The 13,427-nt window shown below is 34.7% G+C and overlaps 1 protein-coding gene across 19 annotated transcripts in view; it reads right to left on the bottom strand.

Annotated features, from left to right (window-relative positions):
* The window catches only part of ZNF438 (zinc finger protein 438), a 174,001-nt gene that overhangs the window by 130,500 nt on the left and 30,074 nt on the right, over positions 1-13,427 (bottom strand). For 10 of the 19 annotated variants that reach the window (XM_057732901.1, XM_057732908.1, XM_057732903.1 and 7 more), the window contains exon 2: positions 1,865-1,924. The exons of 2 other annotated variants lie outside the window; for them this stretch is intronic. The gene's annotated coding sequence lies outside the window, so the exon portion shown is untranslated. Of the gene's footprint in view, positions 1-1,056; positions 1,156-1,864; positions 1,925-13,427 lie in introns of all 19 variants that reach the window. 7 more of the 19 variants (XM_057732900.1, XM_057732902.1, XM_057732914.1 and 4 more) reach the window with 1 other exon arrangement.

Genomic DNA, 13,427 nt, shown 5'->3' with positions numbered 1-13,427 from the left:
ACATCTGTTACCCTCCAGCCTCACCTATGATGGGAAATCCAAACTAGCTCATCAATGTTTGTGAAGATTAAGTGAGATCATTGTAAGTAAAATGTCTGGTACATAGGAAGTGCTCAGTACCTATTAGCTACCCTCATTTATACTTTAGATGACCATAAAATGACAGCCAGCCAGCTGAATGGTAAAGCATGGCTCCAGAAACAACACTTTTAATGCTCTTCGAGCACAGAAGAATAAGAAAAAGCTTTTTGTTTGTTTTTTATGTGTGAACTATAATATGATCGATGGAATTTCAACTTGTCCTAAAAAAATGCTCCTCCCTTTTTCTAAACTCTCCTACCAAGGTTGGCACAATTACACTACGTAACTAAGAAGTAAAGATGCAAATTCTATTGCTATGAGATTGATAACACCAATTCTAAACAAATAACATCAAGCAAAACAGAACTCTCCATCCTAACAATTATTCTGCAAAAGTCACTCAGGCTTGGGTCTGTTGTTTTAAATGTCTATATCCTTTAAGTAGACTATATTTCTATTTCCCTTTATGAAATTTAAGTTTAACTAAAATCACTAAAGTTGGCAACAGCAGCAGGAGGCCATTTATAAGGCCAGCAGGGCTATTTTACTTTTATTAATGAGAAGTTATGTAATAGTTTCAGCAAACTACAGCGCTCCCTTCTTATAGTCTTTTAATATTTATAGAAATTGAAAAGAGTTATACTGCCAGAGTTCATTTTGGAAACTGAGAATTTCAATTATCTGACAGCAATCAATTATTTCAGCTCAACTACAAAAATGGCTCTTTAACAATAGGCCAGCTGTGTCTAGCACTTGACCTAGACGCTCAAGTAGGTGTGACTGAACAAAACTACCCGGAAAGAGTCTCAACTCCAAACCACTAAGTCACATCACTGGCCTTTTTGCCTCTAACAGTACATCAAAGAAAAGAAAAGGAAAAAAAAAAAAAGCAGTACACTGGGAACCATGTAAAGGGCCTGCTTATATTCATTGAAAGAGCTGTACTGAACCACCAAAGAACACACAAGTAAGTACCTTAAAGGAATCGAAGAAAAAGTCTGTAACCAAGTTCAAGCAGATGTTCATGGACACCAGGCCAATGTTCAGAAAATGAAATCCCACGCATCCCATGAACTGAAAAATGAAACCTGTAGTCACATATTCCCCTGCATCTCTATTGCACGGAATCTGGGGTTTTCTAAAGGTAATAATTAATTTTGATTTTTTCACACTATTACACAGAAAAGCTACTTCTAAACTACAATTTTCAAATAAATCTTGATTTTTTGGCTTTAAATAAAAATTTTTATTTTGGAGTGATTTTAGATTTACAGAAGAGTTGCAAAGATACTACAGAGTTCCCGTATTCCTTTCACCCAATTCCTCCTAAAGTTAACATCTTACATTACCACGGCACACTTGTCAATACTAAGAAACTGATGTTGGTACATTACTATTAAATCAACTACAGACTTTATTTGGACTTCAGCTGTTTTTTCACTAATGTCTTTTTTCAGCTCTAAGATCCAATCCAGGGTACCATTTTGAATTTAATGACTTTTTTAGGGCTTTAAGTTCTGAAACACGGCTAACTCGTCTGTCTTATCAACAATGTTGTCATGAAAATTGTTATAGAAAATAAACCTAAGCCCCCCTGGAAAATATGATTTATTGGATACCAGAGACTGTTACATTAGATCCATGAAAGATGGTATTTCTACTATTTTTACTGAGGCGAGAAAGAGGTAAGTCACTGAAGATATTGCCTACTTTGTCAGGAATCTATGAGATCAAACCATTTAATGCTTCTGAAATACCCCTTCAAAAAATGTTGGTCACTTACCTATCTCCCAAGGTTCCAGTAAAGAGTCATAAGACATATGGTAAATCCTTTTAATTAGCCCTGTAATGGAATATAAAGTATCATCACAATCATATTCAGATAACCCATTTTTACCAAATATATGTAACAACTGTATTCCTTTCATTCCCAAGTTTGATAATTTATTTTAATTTAATTATTTGATTTTAAAAATTATTTAATAATTTTTAATTATTAAGATAAAAGAACTGATTTAAGGAAGAATAATTCCATAAGTGTATTACATGTCTTTAGTTTAAAAATGAAGGCATGCAAAATTTAATACAAGTTTTAAGATGAATAGAAAATGTTCTAGAAAAAAAGAAGTGCCACAATGAATAAAACTGACTAAGAAGAATGCTTCACATTCTTTTCCATGTGCATAATGCCGTGGAAATTACTAAATAGTCACAAACAAGTGAATCACATGGAGGGCACAGCCTTTGTGAGAGGAAAATAGTAATCAGGAGTTGGGGTTAGGAAATTTTTGAAAAAACACGTCTGGTAAAGTATCCATGTTTGACTGAGACAGTCCCAACCTACATCCAAGGTCCCAGCGTTCCACCCAATTTATTATTTGTCCTTGATTCTCCCCTTTCTAGTGATTTTTTTTTGGGGGGGAGAGCTGTGTTGGGTGTTTATTGCTGCATGCGGGCTTTCTCTAGTTGTGGCCGGGGGGGCTACTCTTCGGTGACATGCACGGGCTTCTCAGTGCAATGGCTTCTCTTGTTCCAGAGCACGGGCTCTAGACGCTTGGGCTTCAATAGCTGTGGCTCGTGGGCTTAGGTGCTCCATGACATGTGGGATCGAACCCACGTCCCCTGTATTGGCAGGCAGATTCTTAACCACTGCACCACCAGGGAAGTCCTGCTAGTGATTTTTTTAATGATGCGCTATAATAACCCAGAACGTTTACTTCCAGGCTCTGCCCTGATCTCATTGAGCGATGTGGGATGCATGCGCAGTGAACCCAGTTGTCAATTTAATCTGTGGTTAAGTGTGAAAGACCCTGAGCAGTAGCCCATCTCTGGATGGGCTGTAACTAACACCTTGTTCTCAAAATCAACACCCAAACCATGGGCAGAAAAAGGAAGTGCAATTGGACAGGGGTGGCCGAGGGACAGCTAAATCCTTCAGTCTTGGGTGGAGGTGCAAGAAATATTCAATGCTGCTGCCCCAGCTATGACTAGCTCGAAGATATCAATTTAAAAGCAGATGGAAGAGATGTTTTATATATTATTCTATAAAGCATGACTTTTCACTTAGATCAAATGATTGGTCTTTAGGTTAACCTTGCTCAGATCTGACTACAAAGCATCTGTTTACACAGCCGAACTTAAGTGACAGCTGTTATTTTGTTGGCTCTATTAGCAGAAGAAATTCACACTTAAATGATGCCAACTTTCTATCAGTGTTAGGAGATACATTAAAAAGAAATCAGTTCATTCCATTAATGGTGTGATTGTTTTTATCCAATTCATGGAATCAAAGTAAAGCTTTTGGAAGTTTATTCTGTACTATGTAATATACCTGACATTGCTGTAGCTGCTATTTTAAACTCAGTTAAGAAGTTCAACAACAAAGATAAAATTATAGTCAGTGTTCATTAATCACAATAATTAAGTTCTACAAAGTCACTATAAACAGTGAATTAGCAAATACCAAACTATTGCTCTTAAAGGAAATACACAGGTTCCTGGGAGCCTCTGGCTACAACATTTTCATCAACTGATCAAAAAGAACCTTGGGTTATGTGTGTTTCTGTAAGAAGACACTATATTTAATATATATTACTGATTCATTAACACTGAACTCACAGTCAATAGCACTAACTCATGCCTGAATAAAGCTTATTTAAGATGTACTTATTTTCTCTGTAAAATACAACACATCACAACCTTCCTGCGCTCAGGAACAATATACAACATACTATGCCTGGGAGCCACTATCAACAGTGAAATCACCAACAAGAAGCACAAAAATATAAAGAAAAAAAAAATGGCACCATGAAGAGGATACTTGTTTATAGTTTGAGAGCTGAGAGGAGAAATCCTTGCCTTACCTCAGCTGGGGACAAATGTGTTGAGCAACCCAAATTTTCTGTTATTCTGCAAACAGCCCTGATGACTACAAAAGGGCCAAGAATACTGATTGGGGGTTACCAATAAATTTTTGTGAGTAGGGAGAATTGGCAAAATGAAATCTGTAGATAATGAGGATAGACTATATCTGATTTTACAGTGATAACACAAATACCAACTCTGGTCGAGCACTGCATCACAGAGTAAAAAACAATGTTCTTGGGACTTCCCTGCTGGTGCGGTCATTAAGAATCTGCCTGCCAATGCAGGAGACACAGGTTCGATCCCTGGTCTGGGAAGATCCCGCATGCCATGGAGCAACTAAGCCCGTGTGCCACAACTACCGAGCCTGCGCTCTAGAGCTGACAAGCCGCAACTATTGAGCTTGCATGCCACAGCTACTGAAGCCTGCATGCCACAGCTACTGAAGCCTGCATGCCCTAGAGCTGTGCTCCGCAACAAGAAAAGCTACCACAATGAGAAGCCCATGCACCACAACGAAGGGAAGCACCCCCTCACTGCAACTAGAGAAAGCCCACGCGTAGCAACAAAGACCCAACACAGCCAATAAATAAATAAATAAGTTTATTAAAGAAAAAAAACAATGTTATTAATTTAAAAAGTATGGAACAGAAATAAATTTAGACATGGTTGTGATTCACATGTAATTCACAACTGTACCATGTAAATGGAAATATATTAATACAACCAAAGTAGAAGCAAACACATCTCACAATTACATTCACCAAAGATGTGACAGTTTACCAATCACAACTGACAAATATGTAAACACACACACACACACACTCAGTTGAAACTCACTCTTCTGACAAAGATGATGTTAAATAAAAAAAATATGTACTCCAACGTGGCAGTACATGTTTTCTCTTTTTGCTATATATTTTAGAAGTCTTTGAGGATTTTAAGACCCACTTAGTAAAATCATCAATAGCATGGAAATTTTTTCAATCAAGCACTCTAAACCTTGGCTTCATTTTATTCAATCAGTCAGAAATCTTTAATTCAGATTTAATTTATACAGAGAACAAGTTTTTTTTACTAAAATTAGTTTACATTATGTACCAGGATGAAATGCACTTCCAAATGCTTACCATCTAGTAGCATCTAAGTTTGGTAAAATGTTAAAAAGACTTCTAAATAGATACAACTTATCTGACAAGCTTTCTCTTGTAAAAAAGTGTCACTGAATAAAGGTACTCTAAATACAGTAAAAAAAGACAGTACCTGTGAAAATGGGCTGGAATATTTTCATGTTAAACTACTAAAACATCAAAATTTAGAATGACCTCAATTTAGTAGTATTTGCTCTGAACGTATCAGGTACCTGAGTACCTACACAGATATTATATTCTCGAATTTAAAAATTATGATTTACATCAACTAGTAACTATAGAAAACAATCAAGTTTCAAGTTCAGTAACCCTAAAATGAAATTTCGAAGACTATAATTTTACAAAATAGTTAAAAATAATACAACCGTGTTTCAAAACTATATTTCTTTCAAACATACAAAGACCCAGTACTACAGACAAATTATGACTAAAACTCTAAGTAATGTATGTGAACTTTTACTGGGAATTCTGTTTATTGGTCTTAAGTTGTAAAAAATCAATTCGAAACAATTTTGTTTCATTGTGACGTTTGCTTTGATGTTTTGGGGGTTTTTTTATGTTAATGTGGAAGTACATTAACATTTTTCAGAAATAAATTTATTTTTAAAGTAACTTCTTAATGGGACTGCTTTACAGGATCACCAATACAATAAAAATAACCTGTCAGTCAAAAAATAAGATTATATAATTTTATTATTTTTCAGTACTTATTCTCAAAAGTATCTTAGTTTGGACAATAAACTAAATGGTTAACCTAACTGTGGTAGTTAACTTTATGTCAACTCGGCTAGACTATGGTGCCCAGCTGTTTAGTCTATGTGTCTCTGTGAAGGTCCCTGTGGATGTGATTAATATTTACAATCAGATAACTTTAAAGCAGATTACTCTCCATAATGCAGTAGGCCTCATCCAATCAGCTGAAGGCCTTAAGAGCAAAGACTGAACTTTCCCAAGAAAAAAGCAATTCTGCCTCAAGACTGCAACACAGAAACCCTGCCTGAGTCTCCAGTCTGCTGGGCTGCCCTGCAAATTTTGGACTCGAGACTACATCATCAACTTTTACCTAAAATTTCTGCCTGCTGGCCTACTCTACAAATTTCATACTTGCTAGCTCCCACAATCATGTGAGCCAGTTCCTTAACACAAAAACTAACTTTCTCTGTCTGTCTATCTGTCTATCTGGTGCATCCTATCTTTCTATCTATCTTTATATCTCTCTATCTATCTACCTATCTATCTATCCACCTATCTATAGTGGGTCCACAAAAGCTGTAATAGCATAGATGGGTGTATCTCCTGCTAGTTGTATTTCTCTGCACAACCTGACTAATACACTAGGTAAAAGAGAGTAGGGAGTATCAGGCATCTCCACCCAATGGAAGTTGCACCCTAATAAGAGTAGAAAATGAAACAGTTTTATTTTAGGAAGCATGCAATGAAACCATTAACAATACGTTTAAAGAAGAATAAAAACCCAGGTTTTAGGGCCATGCCCTCCTATACCAGAATGATACCACATAACCCAACAATCCAGCGTTTAGAGAAAAGGTTGTGTCTCTTCCTCCTCCCTATATCTCCTTTCTAGCAGGGAGTCTGAGAAAGAGAAGGTGCTCTAAAATGTGGCTAAGCAAACATTTCATTTTGCTAAACAAACAATGTCTCAGAAGACGCTGCCAGTCCTAAATGCTATAAAGATGGTGAGAGAATAAGCAAAAGTATGTTTTTTAATGTTTTCAGTAATCATGTTTTCAGTAGTGTTACTGTCGTCACTCTGAGACTACTGAATGTGTAATATGGGATTAAAAAAATGAATAATTATGGCATTTTCTAATTCTGTAATCACTTGTGTCTCTGAAAAGCAGATTCTTGGCATAGAGGAAAGGAGATATAGAAGGAAGATTTAAATGCACTGTAGTCTAGAGTTTTAACTGGAAGTATCAATATGAACTTGTGAGGTATTTTATCTTAAATATGTGCATATATTTCTGAGCTCTGATTACAGAAAGGGCCTATGAACAAAGACCAATCCAGCATCATTGCGCATCCCTTAGAGACCAGAGCTTCTTAGAGAAATGGCTAATTCTAGGACTCAGAAGTCAATTTCCAAAGGCCCCCATTGGCCAAAGATGAAAAATTTGAGCTTCATTAATGATAATAACTGAAATGGATTAAAAATCATCAAATGTTTAATTCGAATAGTTCATAATTTTTAAAAAAATTGGTCACCTTCAAGAGATGATAGAGAACCAATTAATCATCTTAAAAACCATTAAATCAAAAAAGCTCAAGAATTTGTCCTGCTTTTCCTTTGTAAACTGTATCACTGGGTAATACCTAAACTCTTTCAACTATGATAGCACTCTCCAAGCCACATACACATCTAATGGTAAGGAGTAAAATTCCATCTGGCTAGGAGGATATAAGCACAGCCCTTAACCTGAGTGGCTTATGTGACCAAGTGTTAACCCTTGGGTAGTGAAGATAAAAGAAAAAAACAAGAAAATAAATTTGAGTAGAGACAAACAGTGTTGTACACTGTGGGAAATAGCTTCCACACAGAGTCACTAAAATATATATATATAAATAACCAAGCAAACAATATTAACCCCCAACCCCAAGGTGATCACTACACAGAGTCGCTATATGTTATTTAAAATGTCCAGTTTTCAACAAATATTGCAAAATGTGCAAAGAAACAGCAAACCAATTTTCAGTAAAAAGGCAGGTAATACAAACTGATTTTAAAGAGGCCCAGATATCAGACATAACAGATACAGACTTCAAATCAGCTATTATAAATAAGTTCACAGAACTAAAGGAAACCATGTATAAAGAATTAAAGTATGATGACAATGTTTCAGCAAATAGAGAATATCTATAAAGATAAGAAAATGATAAAAAAAAAAGATGCAAACAGAAATTTTGAAGTTGTACAATAACTGAAAAAGTACAATAACTGAAATGGAAAATACACTATAGGAGCTCAATAGTAGACATGAGCTGGAAGAAGAAAGAATCAGAGTGCTTGAAGATAAACTGATAGAGATTATAAAATTTGAAGAATGGAAAGGAAAAAAAGAATGAAGAAAAATGAACAGAGCACCAAAGAAAAAGAGAAAGGGGCAGAAAAAAAAGATTTAAATAATGGCTGGAATCTTCCCAAATTTGGTGAAAAACATTAGTAATCTATACATCTAAGAAGTTTAACAAACTCCAAACCAGATAAATATAAAAAGATCCACACCCAGACAAAATATAATCAAAATGTTGAGAAAAAAGGAAAAAAATCTTCAAATCAGCAAGAGAAAAATGACTTATCACATCCAAGGAACCCCAATAAGGTTAACAGCTGACTTCTCATCAGAAGCAGAGAAAACTAGAAGGCAGCAGGGCTGAATATTCAAAGTGCTGAAGATAAAAAACTGTGAATTAAGAATCTTATGTCCAGCAAAACTCTCTCAACTATGAAGGTGAAATTAAGACATTCCCAGAAAACCAAAGACTGAGAGAATTTGTTGTGGGGAGATCTGCTTTACAAGAAATACTGAAAGCAAATGACACCAAACAGTAATTTGAATCCACACAAAAAACAGACTGCCAATAAAGATAATTACGTACATAATTACAAAAGATACTATAATTGCATATTTCTCCTCCTTCTCTTAACTGATTTAAAAAGCAATTCAATAAAACAATATGCATACAATATATTGTTGGGTTAATAACATAAAGTTTTATATATTTGATAATAATAACATAGAGGAAGCAGATGAGAGTAAAGCTGTGTTGGAGTAAGGTAGTAACACCAGATGGTAACTCAAATCCACAGAATATATGAAGTGAATGAAAAACATAAAAGTTAATATAACTAACTCCATAAATATGTACCTACTCTCCTTTCTCCAGGATAGAACACTTGCCTGGATAGATCACATCTTGGGTCACAAATCAAGCCTTGGTAAATTTAAGAAAACTGAAATCATATCAAGTATCTTTTCTGACCACAACGCTGTGAGGTTAGAAATCAATTACAGGAAAAAAACTAAAAAACACAAACACACGGAGGCTAAACAATATGCTACTTAAATAACCAAGAGATCACTAAAGAAATCAAAGAGGAAATCAAAAAGTACCTAGAGACAAATAACAATGAAAACACGATCCAAACCCTACGGGAAGCAGCAAAGGCAGTTCTAAGAGGGAATTTTATAGCAATACAATCCTACCTCAAGAAACAAGAAAAATCCCAAATAAACAATCTAACTTTATACCTGAAGGAACTAGAGAAAGAATAACAAACAAAACCTAAAGTTAGTAGAAGAGAAGAAATCATAAAGATCAGAGCAGAAATAAATGAAATAGAAGCAAAGAAAAGAAGAGCAAAGATCAATAAAACTAAAACCTGGTTCTTTGAGAAGATAAACAAAATTGATAAATCTTTAGCCAGACTCGTCAAGAAAAAGAGGCAGAGAACTCAAATCAATAAAATTAGAAATGAAACAGAAGTTACAACAGACACCACAGAAATGAAAAACATCTAAGAGACTATTAAAAGCAACTATATGCCAATAAAATGGACAACCTGGAATAAACAGACATTCTTAGAAAGGTATAAACTTTCAAGACTGAATCAGGAAGAAATAGAAAATATGAACAGACCAATCACAAGTATTAAAATTGACACTGTGATTAAAAATCTCCCAACAAACAAAAGTCCAGGACCAGATGGCTTTGCAGGTGATTTCTATCAAACATTTAAAGAAGAGCTCACACCGATCCTTCTCAAACTCTTCCAAAAAATTGCAGAGGAAGGAATACTCCCAAATTCATTCTACAGGGCCACCATCACCCTGATACCAAAACCAGACAAATATCTTACAAAAAAAGAAAATTACAGACCAATATCACTGATGAATATAGATGCAAAAATCCTCAACAAAATACTAGCAAACAGAATCTAACAACACATTAAAAGTATCATACACCATGATCAAGTGGGATTTATCCCAGGGATGCAAGGATTCTTCAGTATATGCAAATCAATCAATGTGATACACCATAATAACAAACTGAAGAATAAAAACCATATGATCAGCTCAATAGATGCAGAAAAAGCTTTTGACAAAATTCAACACCCATTTATGATAAAAACTCCCAGAAAGTAGGCATAGAGGGAACCTACCTCAACATAATAAAGGCCATGTACAACAAACCCACAGCAAACATCATTCTCGATGGTAAAAAAACTGAAAGCATTCCCTCTAAGGTCAGGAACAAGACAAGGATGTCCACTCTCTCCACTACTATTCTACATAGTCTTGGAAGTCCTTGCCATAGCAATCAGCAAAGAAAAGGAAATAAAAGGAATCCAAATTGGAAAAGAAGTAAAACTGTCACTGTTTGCAGATGACATGATACTATACATAGAAAATCCTAAAGATGCCACCAGAAAACTACTAGAGCTAATCAATGAATCTGGTAAAGTTGCAGGATACAAAATTAACACACAGAAATCTCTTGCATTCCTATACACTAACAATGAAAGATCAGAAAGAGAAATTAAGGAAACAATCTCAGTCGCCATTGTAAGAGAATAAAATATCTAGGAATAAACCTAGCTAAGGAAGTAAAACTATAAGACACTGATGAAAGAGATCAAAGATGACACAAACAGATGGAGAGAAATACAATGTTCTTGGATTGGAAGAATCAATATTGTGAAAATGACTATATTATCCAAAGCAATCTACAGATTCAATGCAATCCTTATCAAATTACCAATGGCATTTTTTTTTACAGGACTAGAACAAAAAATCCTAAAATTTGTATGGAGACACAAAAGATCCTGAATAGCCAAAGCAATCTTGAGAAAGAAAACAAACAAAGGAGACTGAAGAATCAGACTCCCTGACTTCAGACTATACTACAAAGCTACAGTAATCAAGACAATATGGTACTGGCAAAAAACAGAAATATAGATCAATGGAACAGGATAGGAAGCCTAGAAATAAACCCATGTACCTATGGTCAACTAACCTATGACAAAGGAGGCAAGGATATACAATGGAGAAAAGGCAGCCTCTTCAATAACTGGTGCTGGGAAAACTGGACAGCTACATGTAAAAGAATGAAATCAGAACACTCCCTAACACCATACACAAAAATAAACTCCAAATGGATTAAAGACCTAAACGTAAGCCCAGACACTATGAAACTCCTAGAGGAAAACATAGGAAGAACACTCTTTGACATAAATCACAGCAAGATCTTTTTTGACATACCTCCTATAGTAATGGAAATAAAATCAAAAATAAACAACTGGGACCTAATGAAACTTGAAAGCTTTTGCACAGCAAAGGAAACTATAAACAAGACGAAAAGACAATCCTTAGAATGGGAGAAAATATTTGCAAATGTATCAACAGACAAAGGATTAATCTCCAAAATATATAAACAGTTCATCCAGCTCAATATCAAAAAAACAAACAACCCAATCCAAAAATGGGCAGAAGACCTAAATAGGCATTTCTCCAAAGAAGACATACAGATGGCCAAGAGGCACATGAAAAGCTGCTCAACATCACTAATTATTGTAGAAATGCAAATCAAAACTACAATGAGGTATTACCTCACACAGGGTAGAATGGGCATCATCAGAAAATTTACAAACAATAAATTATGGAAAGGAAATGGAGAAAAGGGAACCCTCCTACACTGTTGGTAGGAATTTAAATTGATACAGCCACTCTGGAAAACAGTATGGAGGTTCCTTAAAAACCTAAAAATAGAATCACCATATGACCCAGCAATCACACTACTGGGCATATACCCAGAAAACACCATACTTCAAAAAGACACATGCACCCCAATGTTCACTGCAGCACTATTTACAATAGCCAGGTCATGGAAAAAACCTAAATGACAGATGAATGGATAAAGATGTGGTACATATATACAATAGAATATTACTTAACCATAAAAAGTAATGAAGTTGGATCATTTGTAAGACATGGATGGACCTAGAGACTGTCATACAGAGTGAAGTCAGAAAGAGAAAAACAAATACTGTATATTAACACATATATGTGGAATCTAGAAAAATGGTACAGATCAACCAGTTTGCAAGGCAGAAATATGGACACAGATGTAGAGAACAAACATATGGACACCAAGGGGAGAAGGAAAGTGGGGGGTTGGGGTGGGATGAACTGGGAGATTGGGAGTGCCATATATACATTAATATGTATAAAACAGATGACTAATAAGAGAAAAAATATCAAATTGTACACTTTAAATATATGCAGTTTATTGTACATCAATTATATCTCAATAAAACTCTTTTTAAAAGGAAAAAAATACAAAATACCTTGAAATGAATGAAAACTAAAATACAACATAACAAAACCTATGGGATGTAGCTAAAGAAAGCAGTGCTTAGAGGAAAAGTTATAGCTGTAAATGCCTAAATTAGAAAAGAAGAAAGCTCTCAAATCAATAACCTAATCTTCCATTTTAAGAACCAAGAGGAAAAGATCGATCTAAACTAAGCAAGCAGCAGGAAAGAAACAATAAAGATTAAAATGCAAACAAATGAAAGAATAGAAAAAATATCAATGAGAACAAAAGTTTTTTCTTTGAAAAAATCCCCCAAATTGACAACCTTTTAGTTATAGTGACCAAGAAAAAGATGAGGGAACACGAAAATTACCAAAATCACAAATGAACAAAAGGACATTACTATTGACCAAACAGAAATAAAAAGTATTATAAAGGAATACTATGAACAACTGTACATCAACAAATTGGACAACTTAGAGGAAAAGGACAAATTCCTAGAAAAACACAAACTACTAAAACAGACTGAAGAAGAAAAAGAATCTCTGACTAGGCTTATAACAAGAGACTGAATTGGTGATTAAAAACACTTCCAACAGATATAAGTGCAGACTCGAAGGACTTCACTGGTAAATTCTGGCAAATATTTAAATGAGAATTAATATCAATCTTTGACAAACTCTTCCAAAAAAAAAAAAAAGAGATAATACTTCTATGGGGCCAAAACTAGACAAAGACATCATGAGATAACTACAGACCAATATTCTTTATGGTTATTGATGCAAAAATCTTCCACAAAATATTAGCATATCAAATTCAAAAATATATAAAAACTATTATGCACCACAACCAAGTGGAATTTACTCTAAGAATGCAAGGTTGGTTCAATATACAAAACAAATCAAACAATATAATATATCAGATTAAAAATAAAAAAATAAAAGCCACATGATATCAATTGAGAAAAGGCATTTTCCAAAATCCAATACCCTCCTG

This window comes from Hippopotamus amphibius, chromosome 4 (assembly GCF_030028045.1).
Source record: "Hippopotamus amphibius kiboko isolate mHipAmp2 chromosome 4, mHipAmp2.hap2, whole genome shotgun sequence".
Classification (NCBI taxonomy): domain Eukaryota; kingdom Metazoa; phylum Chordata; class Mammalia; order Artiodactyla; family Hippopotamidae; genus Hippopotamus; species Hippopotamus amphibius.
Note: the sequence above shows the minus strand (reverse complement) of the source record. Positions and strands in the feature narration are given on the sequence as shown.